The sequence below is a fragment of the Scylla paramamosain genome, chromosome 3 (genome assembly GCF_035594125.1).
Source record: "Scylla paramamosain isolate STU-SP2022 chromosome 3, ASM3559412v1, whole genome shotgun sequence".
Classification (NCBI taxonomy): Eukaryota; Metazoa; Arthropoda; class Malacostraca; order Decapoda; family Portunidae; genus Scylla; species Scylla paramamosain.
The window spans coordinates 15,172,501-15,195,965 of record NC_087153.1 but is presented as its reverse complement, the minus strand read 5'-3'; the positions used below and the strand labels follow the sequence as shown (position 1 = coordinate 15,195,965).

The following is a 23,465-nucleotide window of genomic DNA, read 5'->3' as shown; positions in this document are numbered from 1 at the left end:
CGAATTCTAACACTACGAAATACTCAAACATAGGATTATAGACTAGAATTGTTTACAGTTTTACCGCCCCCCCACCAAAAAAAAAAAAAAATAGGATATAAAGATGAAAATAAATAAATAAGATCCATGTTTTTCATAATATAATTCCTACACAGACACCTGTAGTAACATATACAGCAGTGGGATGAACTGAGGTAAGTTTACTTAACACCATTTATTACTGATGGTGTTCGTTGCTGTGGATTCGTCAGCATTCCATCAGGAGTTCCCTAATGACACTCACTGACATTACTGAACCTTACCGTCGCTCAAGCGTGGTCTTAATGGAGACAGACGATCTTTTTGTGGATGAAAATAAATGTCTCTGGTGGAGGATAAGTAAATATACAGCGTGTAATGGGGTGCAAGCTTGGTAGTCACATTTAAGAAAGGATCAGGGTGGTAGGTGAATGGAAAAGAATTACGTAGATTTCAGATTGTTGATGCTGAGTCATTAGAGAGCTTTAAAACAAGATTAGACACATTTATGGATAATGGGTGGAAAAAAGGTATGCTTCATAAAGGGCCTGTTGCATGTGGGCCTCAAGGGTTCCTGCAGCTTCCCTGATTTTCTTACGTTCTTATGATAGTCTAGCAACAAGTGCGTTTTAAATTCACGCTGCTAGATCACTGGGAATAACACCTAGCGAAGTTCATAGAAGTTTAATACAAGGAACAGGTGGGAGAAATTGAATATGTTCTGTTGGGAGATACATGGATAAAGAAAAAAAAATGGGGTACGCTTCCTGAAGGCATGTCTAATATCTTTAAGTGTCCCCGAAGGCAAGCAAATCCGGCGCGCGCATCTCGCTGTTGAAGGCGCCTCAGGGAGTGTTGCATCTGTGGATATTATGCTCTCAATATCCTGAGATATAATGCTCTTTAGTTATTATGTTGGTGTTTACTTCATCCCTGATGCAAGAAGAATCCCTTAGCACTGGTGACGCAACGCACATTACCATTACTATTTCTATAAATTGGAAGAGAGAGAGAGACAGAGAGAGAGAGAGAGAGAGAGAGAGAGAGAGAGAGAGAGAGAGAGAGAGAGAGAGAGAGAGAGAGAGAGAGAGAGAGAGAGAGAGAGAGAGAGGAATTACTTATGCTTAATGTTATGTGTTGTGCTAAATGTACGTGCAGCTACTCTCACATTATTACATCACTCAGCGGCGTCACTCATGAACTTCGCACCAAATAAGGCAAAACCACCACCAGTGTGCCGCACCCCAGCAGAGGAGGACCGTGATGTGGTGTCCCCGAGGCGCCGCTCAGGGAAAAGCCCGTACAGGAGCAATAATTCGAAAGCCCGTCAACTTAAGCCCGGCGAGCCTCCCTCAGCCCGACCTTCTAACAATTCCGCCGGGCCGCGTGACCTTTACTTTCGCTTCCAATCGTGACCACAAATCACCTGAGTTTGTAATCTAGGAAATGGCTCGAGGAAGGAGTGGAGAGACCAAGGAGGCGAGGAAGAGGAAAGTGGGGAATGGCAAGAAGAGAAGAGAGGGAGAACGGCAGGTGAATAGTAGCTTTACCAAGGAAGAATGACGGAAAGTGAAGTGAATGTGTGAAAAATGTTAGAGAAAATGTTGCGACAAGGATGGTTATTCCTTTGTGTGTGTGTGTGTGTGTGTGTGTGTGTGTGTGTGTGTGTGTGTGTGTGTTCCTGCATTCCTACATTACGTTGGCAATATTTTTTTTCGGCTGCAATAACAAAAACAAAAGGAAGTAAAAGAATGTGGTCGTGAGTAACAAAGACCGGTGTGAGTCCAGAACGCGGCTCAGACCAGTGCAGCAGTCGAGGTCACTTCAGTCATTCAGTCAATTGGATTACAAGCAAAGTAAAGGATCAGCCTTAGTCCACGCACACGGCTCGCTGGGCATGGCATCCACAACATCAACTCCAAAACTAATCTGAAAGAAACCGATTTATTGTAAGTCAACCAGTCATGATTTTTTTCTGCTATTAAATAAAGTGAACAAAGAGAAATACAAAATTGCTACAAATGAGTTCACTATTAAGTATTTATATTATTTTCCATTTCCATTTCTTCCGATTCATACTCTTTCTTTCCTTCATCCTCATATCCTTGATCTTTTTCTACTTCTACTCTTCCACATCTAATACATCTCTTATTTCTAGCTTTATTCCTGTTCCTCATTATCAATATTAATTAAAGATTTCGGAGAATTAACCGTTTAATCATCATAACTTGTCCTCTCAGTGTAACGAAACTGTTTGGTGCATATTTTCGCTACAGTTTCGAAACACACCTCTGAGTATTTCACATTTCAGTGCCAATACTAATTTTTTGTTCCGTAACAGCGTCTAGAACTACTAAATAAAGTAACAACTGTCATATAGTTAGCTGGCAGCCAAAACATTAACCTCATTCATGGAATATAATAATTTTCTTCATTGTACAGAGAACGCTTCCATATGTACATAATGCTTGTGAATGTTTCTTTTCTTTTTCCTCTTTCTTTCTCTTTCGTATGTTGTTTCTTTATTATTTTTTCTTTATTTTCTTTCTTTTCTGTACATTTGGCACACAAAATTACTCAGTGTCCCTTAAATTCCAAGACCTCAAGTACAGACACACATATACCGATGCTCAAAATTCAAACCTTGTTAACTAAGCAAGCAGTTGAGTCACAAAGGCTACCTGGCAAGAAAATGTTGGGTTAATCAATAAATTCGATCACCATTCCTCCGCTCAGCTTGTTGACATGATTACTTTTGCTTCTCCCATTCATTGACTCGAGTTAGTCAGTTTAGCGGACACTGCGGCATCGAAAGTATTGCAATTGTCAAAGTTGAGTTAGTGATGCGTTCATATGGCAATACAGACTTTATTGCTATGCTACAGTAGCAAAACACGGTACAGATAATATCCAGAACATGCAATCTTTCTGTGCTTGGTTGATGCAAAGGTGGATGGGTGGTGTGGGTTGGACGGCAGTAAGGTGCCGGAGGAAAGTGGTTGATAGGTAGGTAGGTGATGTGTGATGGAGGAGAGGTGTGGTTGGCAGGTGGGTGGATGATGTGTTGCTGATTACTAGTCAGTTGCAGGATGAGAGGTGGGAGAGGTGTGGTTGGCAGGTGGTGTGGGTTGGAGGAGGGGTCTGCCTGGCATGTGGGTGGAAGGATGTGCGAATGTTGCGAGGAAAATGTAAAAAAAAAGAAACGTGTGTGGTCAATCTGTGATTCCAAGGTGATGCCACTACCACATGTGCATGCATACTTGGGGAGGGGAAGGTGGACGGAAAGATTTAATGTTCTGCTCTCTCTGAAAGTTCTGGTCCCCATATTACAGAAAGGATTTAGGTCCACTGGAATTAGTACAAAAGGAGAATGATTAAAAGGATACAAGTGATGAGGAGCACTCCTAACGAAACAAGACTGAAGCTTTTAGATTTATATTCATTAGAGAGGAGTAGGTTGAGAGGGGAGCTGATTAAGGTTTTAAGTGATATAGGGGATATAACAAGGGTGATGCAAGCAAAATTCTGAGGATTAGTAAAGAGGATAGAACGAGGAATAATGGGTTCGAGCTTGAAAAACTTGGTTTACGATAGAGATAGGAAGGAATTGGTTCCCAAATAGAGTGGTAGATGAATGGAATAGACTCAATAATTAGGTTGTTAGTACTGAGTCATGAGGGATGATAGATAGAAATAGGTGGGCATGTTTCATACAGGGAGTGCCACGTGTAGGGTTGATGGCTTCTTGCAGGTTCCTTTATTTTCTTATGTTCTTATGTTCTTGTTTCAACTTGGGAATCGATAAAGAAAGGAAAATAATACACCTAATCCACGGAAATAAGTGTCTGGAGAAACTTTCGTTTAGAATCAGAATAACTCTTTTACTCCAGAGAACTTCTCCCGAAGCTCAATGAAATGAACCGGTACAAGTTTAGTGGATGATCTTAAGTTCTTACTGACAGTAAAATGAATGATCGAGGCGTTCAAGCTTTTAGGTGGCTTGAATTTTAGTTGAGTAAAATTTCACAGGGTTACCGAAATGAAATACTGCGTATCATGGATGAAAAAGAACAAGGAACATAGCAGTGAGGGAGGAGTTAAAAGTGATATTGGTCCCAGCTGCATCACTGAGTCCAGAAAGCAGGAAGGTATCGGAAAGTCAAAGAAGCTCCGCCACTGTTCGTCATCACACGAATTTTGAACACGTCAGAGGGAGCAGGGAAGGGTGCATCATACAAGCGCCTGGTCTTTTCCTCCCAATACGCTCTGTTCATGACGGAAAAATAATGAATTTGATCTTTGTGTTTGTTGGTGATCGATGATACGATAGTATTTAGTGAACAGCAAATTCATAAGCTCAGTGCAATAAAAACGCGTGCTAAGAAGAGAGAGTAATAAAAAAAAAAAAAAAGGCAAATTTAATAAGTAGTTTGGGAACAGAGAGAGAGAGAGAGAGAGAGAGAGAGAGAGAGAGAGAGAGAGAGAGAGAGAGAGAGAGAGAGAGAGAGAGAGAGAGAGAGAGAGAGAGAGAGAGAGACACAAACACGCACATAATTCAAGATGTTCTCAAACCAGGAAACCAGCGAAATATCCATGTCGTTCTCTATCTTTTTCCTTTGTCTCTTTCCTTCTGCAGGAGCACTGCTCGCCATCCTGAACAGCCTGACCTGCAGCAGTACATACATGATGCAGGAGGACAACTCCGGGGTACTGTTCTCTCTCTCTCTCTCTCTCTCTCTCTCTCTCTCTCTCTCTCTCTCTCTCTCTCTCTCTCTCTCTTGACGTCACAACTAATCAAAATACAAGCTAGATACGTACGTTTCGTGTAAAAAAAAACGACAAAATTGTTAATGTTCACTACTCACTGTCTACCCCGGCACTGTTTTTTACTCCTTGCTCCCCATGTTACTCCATGATTTTGATATAAGAAATTAAATCATTTCGAAACGTTGCATAAGAAATATTGTTATGTTATGTTTCATGTAGAAAGACTAAATGTTTCATTCTGATGAATACAGTGTTGTACTTCGAGTCCATTGAAATGAGAGGACGAGTTGAGGCAGAGGTGAATAAAAGTGTGCTGCCCAAAGTTGTCAATTTCGTACATTTGTCATGTGCCTTTCGTCGCCATAACACGCGCGGGGCGAAGTTGCATCCAGCGGTATCTAAGACGAGTGGGTGCTAAAGGCGACCCTCCGTGATAGTATAATATCGGACTAACAAATGGTCTATTAACGAGGTGTACTTTTTACATGAAAATAGTAGGTTGAAATTTTAAATACACAATAAATGAAATCCAGTGCCATTCAAATGTCACAAAACGTTAATAAAATGATAATGCAGCAAGCAAAAAAGCTGAGTTTCAATGAGCTTTTATTTTTCATAACTACAAAACAAATAATATTACGCAAATGTCTGTCTGCATGACACTATGGACGGTCAGATTTCCAGCAGAGTAAAAAGTCACATGAAAAAAGTAATAAAACTCAAAATTAGACGTGAAACAATGACTGTGGCTAATATTTCTCGACCCTCCGCAGTGAATGCAAGGGAACGGGTTTGCTGTACTGTGTTGCATGTAACGTTAAAAAGGCCATTAAAGAGAACAACTAAAGGGAAACCGAGCACCAAGCGACGGTCTACCATCGTGGCTATGGAGGCTGTTGCAGTATATTCATTACCGCTGAGCCGTGTGTTCCTAAGGTGTCAAGTGGCCACCAACTCCGCTAACCTGAAAAGCCAGAAAAGTTATTATGATCTTAGCCTCTCAAGTCCATATCTGCGGTATGGTGGACAGAGTGACAGGTCAGTAGCTACGCGATTTACATCTTTTTTCAAAATAAATAGAAAATACTGCTGACAAAACTTTCTTTTTCTTTTCAGAAAACACGTGTTCTTCGGAAGTAGCTACCACAATAATAGAGACAGCAGCAGCAGTGGGACACGCATCTATCACTAAACTCTCTCCATCCACTCTTCCACTTGCGTTAAAATGAAACACTTTTCAACATTTCACACATATTTGGAGAAAATTCAATTGCTTCACCTGAAGGCTAACGTTCTTTGGATAATTTTGCTCATTCATCTATATATCAATTAAAAAAAGAGATACTGATTCAATCCTAGAATACAGTACTTATCTAAGGAGCATCAAGTAAATGGAAAACAAGAGAAACACTGAAAATTTCTGATAGTTTCTCCATCAATATTATATGCTTGACTATAAACAAGAAACTTCCTTATATAGATTCGCAGTCAAGCATCCTGTGATGCTTACAGTTCATGAACAAGTACACAGTTCATGAACAAAAATAACAATTAACATCTGATAAAGTCGAAAGTTATCTGTTCCATTGTCTCTTGCTTCGAGGTAATTTACTGCAGTGAAGGCTGTCATTTAGTTTCCTTGCTCAATTTCAGTTCGCGTGTTAACCTACAAATTATGTATCAAATAATTTCATACTTACGATATATGATGGTGTCTTTAGCAAATTCGGGGACCCTGCCGTCCTCGCCAAGCTTCACGCAAGGACACCCAGGAAAGTAATGCATGGAGTGAGACAGTGACACGACTCAATAAACAACTATTTGTCTTCCATCCTGGGTTCTTATTTCTGACTTTTAATTTCAGAGAGAGTAAGGCAATATGTATTTTCTTTCAATTTGCGACCTCGACACTTCAGAGGTAATGATGCGGCCAAGAAGCATAAAAAGATTTTGTTTTACGACATAATCTAGCCGACATTATTGCTCCAGCGTCGTAACGAAGTAGAATCTTGAGTTCCAGAAATGCTGAAATGTGTGTGTGTGTGTGTGTGTGTGTGTGTTTAACTGTTTATATATACACATGTAGTTCCATAGAACATCGATTAATATACGATGAGAAATAGGACTTTTTTTTTTAAGTAAGAGTCAGCTTTCGAATCCAAGGAAGTGAGGTGTTGAAATAAAGAAAAGACGACGATTGAGTTTGGAGAGGCAATCACAGCTGACGACAGACCACTGATTAATCTCGCGCTGGGAGGAGTGAGGAGTGGAGTGTGCCTGCCGGCCAAGCTTCGGGAAGGCAACTCCTATATTTTCTCGAAGTTGTCACTTTCATTTTACAAGGTTATGCGTACAAGTCAGCGTCGAGTCCCATCATTCTACTATATTTACTATACTCACTTTGATAATCTTTGCCATTTAGCATCTACAAAGCATTTTAACTCCCTGCCTACAACATTTTGGAAATGTAGGCAACATTCTTTACTTTTATGTATTTTATATCATATTTGTCCTGACTACGTCCATATACTTGCTATGAATATGAGACAGCATCTAACATGACAGTACATCTGAACGTATAGATATGTAAACCATGTTGTTGCCAAGTGTTTCCGGTGTGGGATGAAGTTAACGCAGGTAGCCCTGACCACAGCAGGAATAATGAAGTTAGCTTCCACAACACACAGTCTACCGCGGCAAACTTTACTCCTTCCAGTTCATGACACAAACCCCCATGTCTCAATGGGGAGGACACATCTCTGCACTTATACAGATAATAATAATACAAAGTGAAGTGCCTTACATATGAGAAGGACCTTGCTGGCCGTCAGTGTCCCTTGGTTGCTGGATAACATGTTGATTATTGCAGTCTGCTGATGCTATTGATGTACCCACAAACAGAAGCCAAAGAGACGACCTGTGGACAGTTACTCATGCTATGAGTAAATGATTAGTATCGCCATTAATAAAACCGTCTTTCTGCTATTAATTTGCAGTTTTCGTAATGGTAAACACACCGACGTGCACACACTGTCTCGTACATTACGAGAGTGCAAAAGATGGGCACACAGAAGCAGGAGGAAAGTGATGTCAGCGCCTTCCAAATCATTCAAATCATTCAATAATATCTATTTTTAAGAAACCGTAATTTAGTTTGGGAAAGTCGCTTGCAAAATTACCTAAATAATTTCTGAAACATAAGAATCATAAGTATATAGAAAATTAAAATTTGAGACAAAACATAATGGACACTAGCAAGAGTTTGTGAAACAATGAGTTCGGTAGAAATCCAATATTGTTAGGTTCAGAAAACAATAGTTCGGAAAGAAGGAGAATTTTCTGGCAATGTACAAAGGGAGAGACAAGACTGTGAAAGTGTAGTTTGGAACCCTGTGACGTGCATAATATATGTATACAAATATATATATACAATATATATATATATATATATATATATATATATATATATATATATATATATATATATATATATATATATATATATATATATATATATATATATATATATATATATATATATACAATATTTATATATATATATATATACTCGTATATATATATATATATATATATATATATATATATATATATATATATATATATATATATATATATATATATATATATATATATATATATATATATATATATATATATATATATATATATATATATATGTATACAAAAAACAACAGAAGAAAACATATCGCCACAATAACGCCATTTACATACAAAACACACATTGGAGGCCAGAAAGAAGGAGAGTTTACACATGCTTGACAGTTTTCACACAGGTAATAGTTCCAAAAGCAAATTTATATAAGTGAATCAAAGTTATAAAGTTATACTCTGAAGATTTTGAAAGATGATGGAAACACATATTCAAAGCGAAATGGACAACGCACGATGATGAAATGGAAACGTTTGGCCGGGCGGGATATAAGCAGGGGAAAAATATACGAGTATATGTATGATAATGGAACCTGACCACAAGCCATCTGATCAAGGACAGACAAAGCAAAAATATCCTAATGTAAAGAGCTGTAACAAATACTGTAATTAAGTCACACAACGGGAGAAAATGACAGAACAAAATCGCCTTTCTAGAAAAAAATTTATATAAATGAATGGCACCTTTGAGACTAAAAGGTACGGTAATTATGCTATTCGGGTTAAATTGGCTGAAAAGAAAAGTAATGGAGATAAATGTAACTATAGATGCCAGAGGTCTCGAGCAATTAAGATGATAAAGCCAAACCATAAGGGCATCTGTTAATAGAAACATGAAAGTATACATGATTTATAACAAGATGCCCACCCCCTCCCCTCAAAAAAAAAAAAAAAAGAAAGAAACAAAAGAAACACGAAAGCTACAGGAATTTCTGCAAACCACCTCAGCTGACGAAGCCGAGGCAAATGGAGTTTCGTCAAGGCTTTCTAGCTTCAAGATTAGAGAGAGAAAAAATTATTGAATTTATGCCTCCCTTCTAGACATAATGACCTTCGTAATGCGTTGAGCACAGACAGATGGTTCCCTGACATGGAAACTGTGTGTGTGTGTGTGTGTGTGTGTGTGTGTGTGTGTGTGTGTGTGTGTGTGTGTGTGTGTGTGTGTGTGTGTGTGTGTGTGTGTGTGTGTCTGCGCGTCTTAACCCTATGACTGCTAATGGCGCATCTAGTTTAATCTTTTAGCAATCCTAGCCAATTTTATTCACAAAAATTAAATTACGAGCAGTAAAAAGCTTTATTAGATATTCAATGGTACCTTTAGCTGAGAGTGTAGTCTCTTGAAATCCTTAGCTACACCCACGAAAGACTATCAAAACTATCAAACTGAGAAGCTGTAACAGTCAAAAGGTTAAGGACGGATCCGTATTTGTACCTGTGTGTCCCTGTGTCTTTGCAGTCAAACAAAACATATCACAAATAATATATACGCAAACTATTAACGAATGTACAAAGCTGCAGGATTCAAGAGCAGATTCACCACTTTCATCACGACATATATATATATATATATATATATATATATATATATATATATATATATATATATATATATATATATATATATATATATATATATATATATATATATATATATATATATATATAAGAGGGTATCTAACCAAGGTCAACAAAACAACAACAGCAACAACAACAAAAAGGTGCAATGAAGACACCAGTCCCAAAAGAGAATTCCCAAGACGAAAAAAAAAAAAAATACATAAATAAAACTCAAGCCGTAAAGAGAATTGCCGCAACGAATATAGAAAAAAATATATATACATATATAAAAAAAATACATATATAACTCGAGCCAGTCTGCACGGATGACGCTTCAGTATATCTGTTCTCTGACTGCGTGTACATTTCCCTTTTTTTTTCTTTTTCGTGGAAGCAGTTTGGTCGCACGCCACTTAGCACAAAGGCTACTGACAATAGGCATTTTTGTCGCCGAGTTATCGCTGTCTTTGAAATTCATAACTACAAAGCTTACTGGTGCACGGGAAAAGTAGACAAACCAGTCAGGTGAGGCAGAGAGAGAGAGAGAGAGAGAGAGAGAGAGAGAGAGAGAGAGAGAGAGAGAGAGAGAGAGAGAGAGAGAGAGAGAGAAATGCAAGGGGGAACAGGAAAAAAAAAGATCACATCTGTCAGGATTTTAGTACTAAGTAGAGAACATGATGCAGGAGCGGGACAGACAGCTGACAGAGGGAAAGACAGACGATACACAAGGTTTGTTAGCAGTAAAGCAGACAAGACATTCTCTCTCTCTCTCTCTCTCTCTCTCTCTCTCTCTCTCTCTCTCTCTCTCTCTCTCTCTCTCTCTCTCTCTCACTCGCTCGCTCGCTCGCTCGCAGCAGGTGAAGGTCAAACTCGGCCCATTTTGAACAATCATCTGTTCCATCAATTGGGACCACTTTGGATAATTAACTTGGCCCATCAGCCTTACCTCATTGTCACATCTTGATTTCTTTCCATCCACTCATTCATTACTTAACTAGACTGGGAAAATATATATTACAGATAGATGACAAATATGATCTACACTGACTCAGTGTAGATCATATCTGCAAGTTTTTTTTTTTTCATTTTCACTATTTTAAATTTCCATCTTTTTTTCATTATCCGCCGTTTTTTTAATCAAACTCCAAGAGGGGAAAAAAATACAACTTCGTGGAAAAGAAATGTAGTCACTCTTCTAAAAACAGGCTGTATGTTACTTATCTAATCTTCTTAATGACCTACATAGCTTATATCCGTCATTATGATACGTTTCTGTACTCTTGCCATAACAAAGACTACTTGATGTAAATAAGTGAATCCCTGTCATTTCATCAACAGGGTAATAATTGTCAATGGATGGGAGGAAGGGGAGAGGCATACTCCCAGATTACATACAATAGGAAGCTTCAGAGTGGTATTTCTTGCTATTCTTAATGTCTTCGCTGGTGCTGCTGCTTCTTTAACTACTACTACTACTACTACTACTGTTGCTATCACTGCTGCTATCTTCATTGCACACCACCACCAGTAAGATCTCTATACTATTAAATTTGCCATTAGCTTTAACTTTATAATCCCGCATCGCTCTGACAGAAGGCAAAACTATTTCATAAAATGTCCACAAATTGTCGTCTTGCCAGCCCAGCAACGAGAGGCATTTCGTTTTCCCTGCCTCCTCTTCTCTCCCGTCTGTCACGGAATATTGTATTATTTGTCCCCTTGACTTCCTCTGATACTCGTGCCTTTCTGGACATACCTGCCACCAAATGGGAAGGGAAATTTGATTCTTCACATGACAAGGAATAAAGATGTAGCTAAATTAACGGAATTCAATTAAAAAGTAAAATAAAAATAAAATTAAATATAATTAAATAAACCATCCTGCTATGGGTAAAGACTTGCTTAAATGAACAGTACCCGACAAAGAAAAAAAAATCTACTACAAGGGTGTGTGTATGCTTTATAATAAAAAAAAAAAAAAAACTAGCATCTAACATAAGCGTGTGTTGACATGTTCCCGTATCTATTCCTCTTATGTACAGATCCCTTTTGAACTCTTTAGCCCAATGTCTATACCACCTTTTCGTTTTACCCACTCGATTTCTCTTAACCGGTGAGGGGAATGTTTCTGTACGTAATTTAAGCACCTATAGTTATTCCTACCCTGATGTCACTCCGTCATCTCCTCTCAGCTGGTCCCCTCTGTCTACTCGCTCCACTCCCCTCACTCCGCTCGGCATCATAATTAAATCTCCTTTCTCTCTCTCCTTTCCCATAAAGTTCTATAGGAGATCCAATTCCCTCTCAAATTTGCTGTTTCAGTGTATGTGTGTGTGTGTGTGTGTGTGTGTGTGTGTGTGTGTGTGTGTGTGTGTGTGTGTGTGTGTGTGTGTGTGTGTGTGTGTGTGTGTGTGTGTGTGTGTGTGTGTCTGTGTGAGTATACGGACACTCGTGACACAAGAAAGTTATTTGTTAGATGATAAGGTAAAAATGTCTCATATTTGCGGAATCAGATGTGAATTTGGAGATCTTTGTCATCAGGTTCCGTGTTTTGTATCAAACTTGCTGATAACGATTATGAATGACGGAGGTCCAACCAACGCTGTAGTTTTGTGTCTATGAGTCTTGTTACGTGTTGGAGTGTATCTGTTGTTGTCGTGTTTGTGTCTGTATCACACCTCTGTCTTGTGTCTGTATCACACCTCTGTCTTGTTTACAGATTGTCATTATTGACTGTAATCTCAGTCTGTCTCTTATATTTGTGTCTGGTGGTCTGGTCGTTTTTTGCTCTGTCTGTCCGTCCTAAATCCGATGAATCGTGTATTTATGTATTTATTATTATTATTATTATTATTATTATTATTATTATTATTATTATTATTATCATCATCATCATCATCACCATCATCATCATTATCATTTTCATTACTATTATTATCATTATGCTTCGTAATCTTGCCTGAAATTATAAGCCTTCAAACAGACACACAAACACACACACAATAAATAAATATATATATACTCGTATATATATATATATATATATATATATATATATATATATATATATATATATATATATATATATATATATATATATATATATATATATATATTCACGTTACAAAACAAATCCAAATTTTTGTCTAGCAATGTACGTACACACAGATGAAATTCCTGCCGGTGAATTTCCAAAATAAAATTTTACACATGAAAAAAAAAAAAAATATTACTATTGGGGAGAGGGAAATTTCATAAATGAATTTTCCTAAGTGGATAAATTGTGCACAGAGCGTTCACGGCTTAATACTTGTAGTAATTCATCTGGGAACAGATTATGTCCTGGCTGACTGGAAGCAGCGGGATGCGTGAAAGTAAGAGGTGTTCGTCTTTCACTTGTGTACCTTTTAGGTGTACAGGCGCCTCTGCAGTAATGAGTCGCCATCGTCCAAAGTGTCACTTAGCGAGGAGATCACTTTCGACTAGCTCGCTGCAACACACACACACACACACACGTTACGTATCTGTACAATTTTTCATCATGTAATTACTCAAGTTTTATGGTGCATGGCGGGAATTACAGTTGCTCATTTCCGTATATGAGTTGCAGTGCGCCGCCAGTCGAGGCCAGCACTTGTTCTAGAAAATTTTTGCATACATTTATTTCAATTTCTCCCAAAATATATTAAATTGTCCTGGTGCACGCACGCACGCACGCACGCACACACACACACACACACACACACACACACACACACACACACACACACACACACACACACACACACCATCTGACGAAAAGAAAGAAGCTGATGTCTATGGACGAGCTTTTAATAAGAACAGATTTAATGTGCTAATGTTCTGGAAAGACATTTAGTAATACAAATTTTTGAGGCTGCAAATTCAGAAAACCCACACATTGTAATGCAATGCCTACAGGAAGTAATGTTCCTTATGGTAAGACAACAGATGAGGAATTCCATACACAATGCACATTATTCCATGAGCAATTATTCTGAAGACATATTTTGAATCTAACCATTTTCCGTACCTTAATTTACGATTTAGTTGCATCTAGTGTAGAGATATCGCTAGTTCAGACTTGCTGCCTTCCACGGTCAAATAATTTATTCATGCAAAAAACATACATACTTTCATGGATTTCAATAAAATATAAGCCCACGAAAATACTATCTGGCATCTGCCCGCAGCAGTAATCCCAAATCCAACAAGAGAATAGAAATAATATAATAATTGATGAATTAGTTTTATCCACACAATCTACTTACTCCTGTTGACTTTTTCACCTTATTGTTTAATACCAACCTTTACAAGCAATCACTCGACTGCTCCACTGCTCGCCACTGAGATGAGTACGTGCCGCCCTTCTGACCTTTGCACCTGACTTACTGGCTTACGCTGAAGAGTTCAGTTTTAATAACCTGAATCAGCCTTGCAGGTTTCTTGTAGTGTATTATCCCGTATATTCCCTTGTGATCCCTTGTACCCATCACTGAATCAGAATTCCTTCGTTCATGAAGATTTTAAAAGCAGTTGACTCCACGAAGTAATTGGTCGCGGATAAGCATTCATCTTTTTAAAACATGTACTTCCTCTTCACGAAGAAATCCCGCCAGAAACATACTTCTGCTGCCTGTTTCATGAAGAGCAGGTGTTTCCTTCCCGGACAGGATTACACTCGTCTGTTTCGTTTCACTCAATACCGAAACAGCCTTCTAATTATTGTGTTTATTTTTACTTTGAAGGAATTACTTTGGAGAGAGAGAGAGAGAGAGAGAGAGAGAGAGAGAGAGAGAGAGAGAGAGAGAGAGAGAGAGAGAGAGAGAGAGAGAGAGAGAGAGAGAGAGAGAGACTTCGGCGTATGCGTCTCTCTTTGTCCTTACTTTCTTTTCTTCGGACCTGCTTTGTACCTCATATTCCCAGCCAAATACTCGTAAAAGGGATATGGAAGAAATTGTGAATTACGTAGTGTGTTCAAGCAGGTCGCTATAATGACGCGCCATCGCAATTAGTCCGGGGATTTGCTATCGAGAGCGAGAGCCGTCAAGGTCAACCCTCCCTTGACACTCATAAAGGTGTTTCATAAAGACGCTCTCCTCCTGTGCTGCATTCACTAACACCCAATGTTTGCAGGGAACTCCCTCTCAATGGAACACCTGCTCCCCTCTGCTAAACACCATTGTCTTATCCCCAACGATACACAGGTGCGGCTCCCTACGGTTAATTGTTCTTATTATGCTTTGAGCTTCCTTGACAAACACTTTTATCCCAAAAACTTCACTTTTTCATGTACATAATGTTATGACGTCAGTAAAAGCCCTAGTTGAAAATTTTGAAATATACTGTACATCATGTTAAGGTTTTGTTCTTTAAATTCTTTCAAAAATCGCGTTTATATAGAAGATACTAATCGTAAAACTCAGAACTGCACGCATCATGGGTATAATTATCTAATAAGACGACATATAAACAACAAATTCTGCCTATCACCACACAGCTTTCTTCCAACAACCTAACTTTTCAAATATACATTCAGTCCTTCCATTATAGATGACTAAAACAGACAGCCTGAAATATATATTGCCTTCTGCTCTCTAGTTCACAATGCTGCACCTAATCTGTATCCTCTCGCCTTTGCTGCGTCTCCAGACACCTGCGAGTATTACGTAACTAACGTTACGACGTGGAAGGATTTGAGAACGAATTCCACGTATTGATTTTCTCCACCTTGACGCTCTGCAAGGTGTGTTCTGACAGGGAAGATTCACATCCTCCCAACAATAATGAATTTCAAATAGGTGTATTGTTAAACTTTTTTGCACACTTCGTTTACTTAACAAAAAACATTACCTCTTAGTATTCCTCGCCTTAGGTACCTTCCTCTGTTACCTAATTGTATTGTCTTGACTCTTTTTAATCATTTACTTAGCTTTCATTATATTCTCCATTAGTCTTAAGTGTGCTACTGCTTCCCACCACTTTCATAATTATCATCCCCGTCTTACAAAGGAGGTAAAATATCTGCCTTGCACCGAGTTAATGACTTGCGTCCTTGGAAAATTAATAACCATACGATTTCTTAGCTCACATGTTACACAGTCTGAAAGGAATGTCATACTACCTACGTGTTTCTCTTGAAGGAGATATTTACAACCAAGCAGTGTTTTGTTTGATAAAAAACTAGAGACACAGCTTCAGTCTTTATTACCATCTCTGGAGACCAGTACGCGATGGATTTCTAAAGAATTCAATGATCTAAAAAGCAAGACCGTTGAAAAGTGAGCTGCTTTCAAACCATTAAATATTCTGGCAAGTGCAGATACGTTTCTTCTCTCTTTCTAGTGTGCGTGCGTGCGTGCGTGCGTGTGTGCATACGCCCGCACGTGATATATGACTACTTTATTAAATGAACCTAATTGAAATTACAACTCAATTTGATACCATAAATCACACTAATGTTTCAAATAATTTTCCCTTGGTTTTCATTCAACACGAAAAAAAAAAAAAATAAATAAATGTGTAAATATAAGAAATATAACAGCCCAGTAATCCCATTTTAGTGAAGAAAGCTTTATGTAATGTTTTTTATTATTTGTATTTAAGTCATCTTGATGTGATATTTTTTTTCGTATTACTGAACCGCACTGCTCACGTGCTGACCCCTCTAAGCCGATAAAAAGAAAGGAGAAAGAATCCTTCGTAAATTGTCCATTAGGTGAGTTATCCCGCGCTTGGCTATCCGTTTCTTATCCTCCCTTCCTCAGTGTCCCTCGCCGCCTGATCACTCAGCGGCTCCTCATGACTTCTTGATTGGCTTCCCTCTGCCCGCTTGTCGTCTCCTGATCAATTTTCTTTAGCTGAGTTGAGAAACAAACCTTCAGTACTATTTTACTTTATTTCCAGAAAAAAAAAAATCATATAACCGAGGCTGTATCTTACCAACGCGAATCAGGAAATAGCACTTCTTGACACAGGTACACATAAAATAATAAGCCACACTTACGCCTGCACCAAACAGTTACAACAATTCAGGTGTCAATTTTATCCGTGACACCGCACAGCCACAGGCACTCTCTCTGCTATGTGTCTGTGCTCTGCTAGTGAAGGAAAGCGTTTCTGTAACGGAGGCTAAACCCAACCAACCCTACCTGTGAGCGCCATAACGGATGTGACGCGCGGCTCCCCCACATCACTGGAAGAATGGAATACTGTGCCGGGGAGTGGCGGGGAAGCAAGGGTAGAGAAACAGGTTGGATTGTTTGCCTCGAGACACTGAATCAGAACATTTCTCGTGATTACTTACTTCAGGTTTTTATTTCACCCTGTTTACTTAAAAATGCCTTTCTCACTTACACCTTCTAGGTAAGATTTCAGTTTTATTCTTCGGAAAACTATATTCTTTTAATCTTCTGGCTCAGCTATTTTATTTTGTTATATTTTGATGCATTTTGACTTAATTTAACATTTTTAGTGGAAATCACTTATTTTTACTGAACTATTAGCTTTCTCCTATTACTATCTGGCCTGCCACCCGCAGCACCGCGCCTCAACTCCATCACGCAATGTCTCACAACTGCCACACAAAGTGCCCTAACTGCCATCGGACATTACCCTAACGACCGAACAGTTGAGGGTGTTTCAAAATTAAATCAAACCTAACTCGCGCTTATCTCTAAATATGCCCGCTTTGTTCAGTCATCCAAATACCCAGATTGACAAGACCCACACGATAGAATAAGTCAGAAAGAATTAACTAAAAGATGAAGTTTACCAGAATAACATGGCTTAGTATGTCATTTCCAAGGACCATTAATACAATATCACTCTATCATTCGTAATAGGTGCAACTCTTCCGTCACTAACCTACCATATTCTAGCAATGAAACAACAAAAACAACAACAACAACAGAAACAATCCCTTGAGAGGCTGGCGTGCACTTTATCACCACAAGGTACGTCGCCGCTGTCAGTGGTGTGAAGATGAACCAAGATTCCAATGCTACATATATCTTGAATTATAAAAGAAAGAAAAAAAAAAATACAGCTAAAACGGAATAAAGTAAAGTGAAGGCATATGTACAAGACAAACTTCAATAAACACATATCATCAAGGAACTCGCAAATTTCATTGAGTGTAAGGTAGCGGCAATATGAAAAGCTTCCTACACACACATTTCTCAAGACACTGAACACTAAATACAATAATGTGCGCCAGAAGCAAAGACCTTCGTAAAAGTATCTCTTGAAAGAATTTTCCCTCGGGTTTCAGGTCAAAGATATTTACCATGTAATTTTTCATCAGACGCATATGATATGCAAGGTTTGAAATTTTAACCTATATATGTAATGTGAATAGGGCATAACACCTCGTATGGATATCCTCTCTCTCTCTCTCTCTCTCTCTCTCTCTGAACACGGACTTATTAACGTAAATGAAAAACAGAGCGATCACCAAATCAAGTAGTCAGTATCTGCTCCTAATGCAATAATAAAGTTAGTGATGGCGGCACACGAAAAATGTAAAGGAAATATTTGAAAAGTTCTGTATCGCTCAATTGCTCAGACGATAGATCAACACACACACACACACACACACACACACACACACACACACACACACACACACACACACACACACACTTTGCTATACGCTAATATAAGAAAAGTAACGACAAAATATTCTATAAATATAAAAACAAGTGTGACCCCGTGAGTGCCCGTTGTAAGAAAAAAAAAAAAAACAGTAAAAAATAAAGTTGAGGCCCAAGACGACGAGGAAGGAGGGCTCCCTGCGGCGGGAGAGCGGCGGGGCATGAGGGACAGGAGAGGGTTGAGATCAATATTTCTGCCTCGCTCCAAAAGTTTCTCCAAACTAGTTGGATTAAATAGGATTTTCAACTTGAATGTTTTTACTCACACTAAGATGAACAAACATGAACAGCTGACTGTTATCAAGTAGGCGTAAAACATTTTCGGAAAAAAAAAAAAGATATATGAAAATATAAATGCTTACTTGGCCAAGAACGAGAAGGATATTCTGCGATGGACGACAGCTATCCCTTCTCGAGGCTCCTGCAAGGAAAAGACTGTCAGGGTTGTCTGGGAGAGGCCAAGATTAATCCGACATAAAGGAAAAGAAGAATGTTGCAAATACCTATTGTGTCTGTACATAACACCAAGAGATGGAACAGGCTTGGTGCGCGTCTTGAGACAAATATTGTCCAAAAGCAAAATATTACTTAAGAAAAAAAAAAAAAAGAAATACTGGCACACACCTTTAAAAAGTAATAATGGAAAAGAGAAGAAACTGCCGCAGCCACAAAGGTGGTTGGGGTGTTGCGTGGCGTCAGGAGACTAATGAACAACACACTGGGAACAACAAACAGGATGTGGACGCCACTGAAAAGGGAGGTACGTTTTTTAAAAAAATCTCTAATTGTAAGCCGAGATGTGCCTCTTCAAACATGTAGCGTAGATGTTACTCGTCTAATTATATGTGTTCCCGAAACGTAAACCATTAAAACTGCACCACAAATCGCATTTGCTAAGATATATGATTTACTAATAGTAAGCATTCCCACAGTCTCCCTACAAGAAATATCTTTCACAACGCTGAGGAAAAGCTGTCTCCTGCGGGGCCGGCCCGGTATAAAACGCCTGTGCCTGGCGCCGCGGGCCCCACTTCAGTACCCTCGCTCCCCCGAGTGTGAGGCTCTGTGGTTTGTCTTGCTCGTGGCCTTTGTACTTTCCACAGGCCGGCACCACAAAAGCGCCATGCCACACAAACCTTCCGCTCCAGAACACATTACTGTTCTAAATTTGCGTCTTACTCCAGCTTGCTTCATGATTATTATTATATTACACATGGTGATCTTACGTTAAAATGAGTTTTTTTATTTTTCCATTTATTCCAAAATGCTTTATTGATGTGGTGATCAGCACATACTGCAATCATAATCCAATCCTTGAACCTCCGATAATCTCGTCCAGTTTCATGTATCCACTCGTCATAATGGGACAAATTCTCAAAATGAACTTCTCGCGATACATTTCAACACGAGGCACTCCCCGATCTGTGACACAACACTCCCAAGTTTCCCATTCCCCCTCTCACACCCACTTCCCTCACGCCCACTGATCTGTCCTCTACGTGTTTCCCTTTCATTCACACGCTCTACCTTCGATACGGTCTCACCAGTACCGCTTATGCAGCAACCTGAGCAGTCATTCACAGATATCTTTTGTGTTAAGGCAACAAATCTTTCTCTTCGTTCATCATTAAGAACATGATGGGCATATAAAGAAAGACGTTGAAGTGTTAAGCTGGAACCATTTATAGTTCCAATGAGGTTAATTAAAACATGATTATATTTGACAAGTTTGATAAATATTAATCAAAACCAAATTAAGGTCTGATGCGCCTCGGCTTACGCTTTAATTGCATTTGGTCTGCCTGTTGTGAGCTGCATATTAAGCGGACTTTTCTCTCCTATCCCATTTTTTTTTATGTGTGTTTGCTTTTGCTTAGACTCTGACACGTAAAACAAAAAATAAAATGAATAGATAAGTAAAACAAATAAATACATAGAGAAATAAACCAGTGGTATTGGTATGGTATCTTTATAAAGGTGTTGATGATAAGGTAGCGATAGATATATAATCGTGAGTGATAATGTTTTCACACCTCACTGCTTAACAACCTACTCCTTACTAGTGGGACGAGAAACCCTTGCGAATGTAGCATCAGAATTTCGGTTCATCTGCAGCACAGCCCTGACAGCGACAAATCTTGTGGTGAAGTGCACCCCAGTCTCTCAGGGGGTTGTTGTTGTTGTTGTTGTTGTTGTTTGTGTTGATGTGTATATAAATCATAAAAACCTGAAAGAACAAAAAACTAAAAACAAAAAATATCTGTAAATGCTGCTCCTAATAATGAAATTCACATGAAAACTGTTCATCGTCATAAATTCGACCAAGAGATTATAGGAAAATTAAGACGAATTATGACTTGGTATTTAATTAAGAATTAATGAGAAGACAAAAAAAAAAAAAAAAATAAAATAAATAAATAAATAAATAAAATAAATAAATAATGATAAAGTAGAAATCAAAACAATATTTTCCCTATTATTCCTCTCTTATTATGTGGGCAAAGCTGAGCCGCAGATGACGCAGGTGATGCAATCTTCTGTGCATACCAATATTCTAAACTGTTGCATATTCCTATATATTTTATAGTTTTTATTTCATTCCAACTTGTCTATTTGCTATTCTGTTTCCTTATACGTTTGTCCACATCTGTCCGTCACTCTATTCTGGCAGTTAATCTAACTCAACGTGTCTGTCTGTCTCTGTCTCATGTCCCATTTAGTTCAATCGCTTGGCAGTTTTGCAGTCACTCGTTATGTTCCTGTTCTTCAACGTGCAATTCGGATTATGACAAGTCATTTATTCAAAACGATCACATCGAGCTAATGGGAGCAAACTTATGTACACCATCTTGACAATTTTCAAACGCAAAATACAACAGCAACTAATAGTCTAAAGCATCTACAGTAAATAACTCGGTGATAGTTGGAAATGTGAAATGTACAGTAATTCATAATACACCTTTAACACTGACTTAATTTACTCCATTCTTAAGTTTAAAACGATTACAGACGAAATCACCCTGCCATTGCTTGATCGTTATTGCTGTCTGTAAGGCTCACCCCGCCTCTCAGTGTTGCCAAGTCTGCTGGCCCCTGCTGCTGTTCTGCTTGAACTGAAGGTTTACTGCGAATAATTTTCAAGGTTTAAGAGTTTGTGTATTTTCTGCGACATCATAGTCTTCCTCTTTCGTTTGCACATTTGGACTTGCTGAGAAGGCCCCTTGTTCCAGATTATGAGACACAGACACGGCCGCCTTGCGTACATTCCCTCCTGATCGGAAGCCAAATGACCGGACGCCCGCTCACAGTGAGAGCAGAATATCCCAATGACAAGGTGACACCAATACCACGATGACCAGCGCCTATTTGGACTCCAGTGATCTCTATCATCCTCTCACCTCATCCTGATATGTGTATGCCAAAGTGTTCCTTCTAAAATTTTCAGTGCTATTGTGACAACTGTTGTGGTCCTAATCCCGCGACTTTGTGCATTCCTCAGGTGAAGTAAAAGGCATCTTTCGATATTATAATAACTGTTCAGCTCACATCTCGATAGGTACACGTGTTTCTTGCCCTTTCTTACTGCAGAAATCCAACAGCTATACGGCACCTAACCCTGTAACTACTGAAGACAACATGATACGTTAATATATTCCAATAATTTAAGGCATTTCAAATTGCCAAAAAATAAAACTACAAAGCTACGTTTTTAACTAGTCAATCAATATCTCCTTTGTCATTGCTGTCTTTTGAAGTTACTCTCTAAACTTGCACACCAAGGAAAAAATAACCTAGGAAACTCCGTACCATTCAAAGAGTTAAACGCGCTAAGTAAACCAAATCGATTCGTTATATTAGCTTTACTTTTCAGATTGAATCCTGTATAGTCACATATTAATTTTTTTTTTTCAGATTTCACTTGTAGATGATATGTCAGGTATAGAATTCTAAGCTTACTAGAAAAAAAAAAAATAATTGTACTGCTACTGAGCGTTATAAATCTTCGCATGTCCCCAAACAATATTACTCTAATAATATCACTGCTTATTTGGTTACCGGAACTGGATTCAGAAATGCCTATCCATCTGCAACTAATAAACCTTGAACACTAAAAAAAAAAAAAAAAAATGTCCTTCCTCGCAACACATTTCGAAACTAGTTTACTACTTTTCCCACGTCACGAATAGTGCTGAAGTCATACACAAGACACGACTCCTTCCCTTCAGGACAGCAATAACTAGTCTTCTGCAACCAATAGACCTCAAACACTGAAAACATACCATTCTTTATAACAAATTTCGAAACCAATTTACTACTTTTCCCGCGTCAAGAACAGTACTGAAGTCATACAAAAGACACACCTCCTTCCCTTCAAGACGGCAGATTCTTGGAGAAGCACGCCATGATTCTAAAGCGTCCTGCATTCACCAGACTTCTCGGCCCGCCAGTCTGAGGAACCCAACGCTACAGGAGCGGGAGGCTGTGTGTGAGCGACGCTTATAATGTTCAGGAAGTTAAGACACGAGTTTAGGGTGTTGGTAATTGTATTATAGTGCGTAACAGCATGCTGAAGAGCTGTAACACAATACAGTGGGGAGAGAGAGAGAGAGAGAGAGAGAGAGAGAGAGAGAGAGAGAGAGAGAGAGAGAGAGAGAGAGAGAGAGAGAGAGAGAGAGAGAGAGAGAGAGAGAGTGCGTATTTTAAATAGGAATACATGAATATATTGTGAGTTGGCAACACTGTAATAATGGGGAGATATACTTATGGTAACACTGCAGACGTAAAGGAACCTCACTTGAATATTAACAACACTTCAACAATAAATGTAGCGATAAAAAAAAAAAAAAAAGGCGGTTATTTTGAGAGTGTTGCAGTAAAGATGTGTAGGATATCCTCAAACCACAATAGTCTTTAGGTTTACACACGTTGAGACTCAAAACAGTAACGTATTGAAAGCCAATGGAATATTCTATCTAAAGG

The 23,465-nt window shown here is 38.6% G+C and overlaps 1 protein-coding gene across 5 annotated transcripts in view; it reads right to left on the bottom strand.

Moving 5' to 3' along the window:
• The window catches only part of LOC135091114 (uncharacterized), a 544,598-nt gene that overhangs the window by 161,971 nt on the left and 359,162 nt on the right, over positions 1-23,465 (bottom strand). For all 5 annotated transcript variants that reach the window (XM_063988513.1, XM_063988533.1, XM_063988552.1 and 2 more), the window contains exon 7: positions 18,848-18,906. The gene's annotated coding sequence lies outside the window, so the exon portion shown is untranslated. The remainder of the gene's footprint in view (positions 1-18,847; positions 18,907-23,465) is intronic.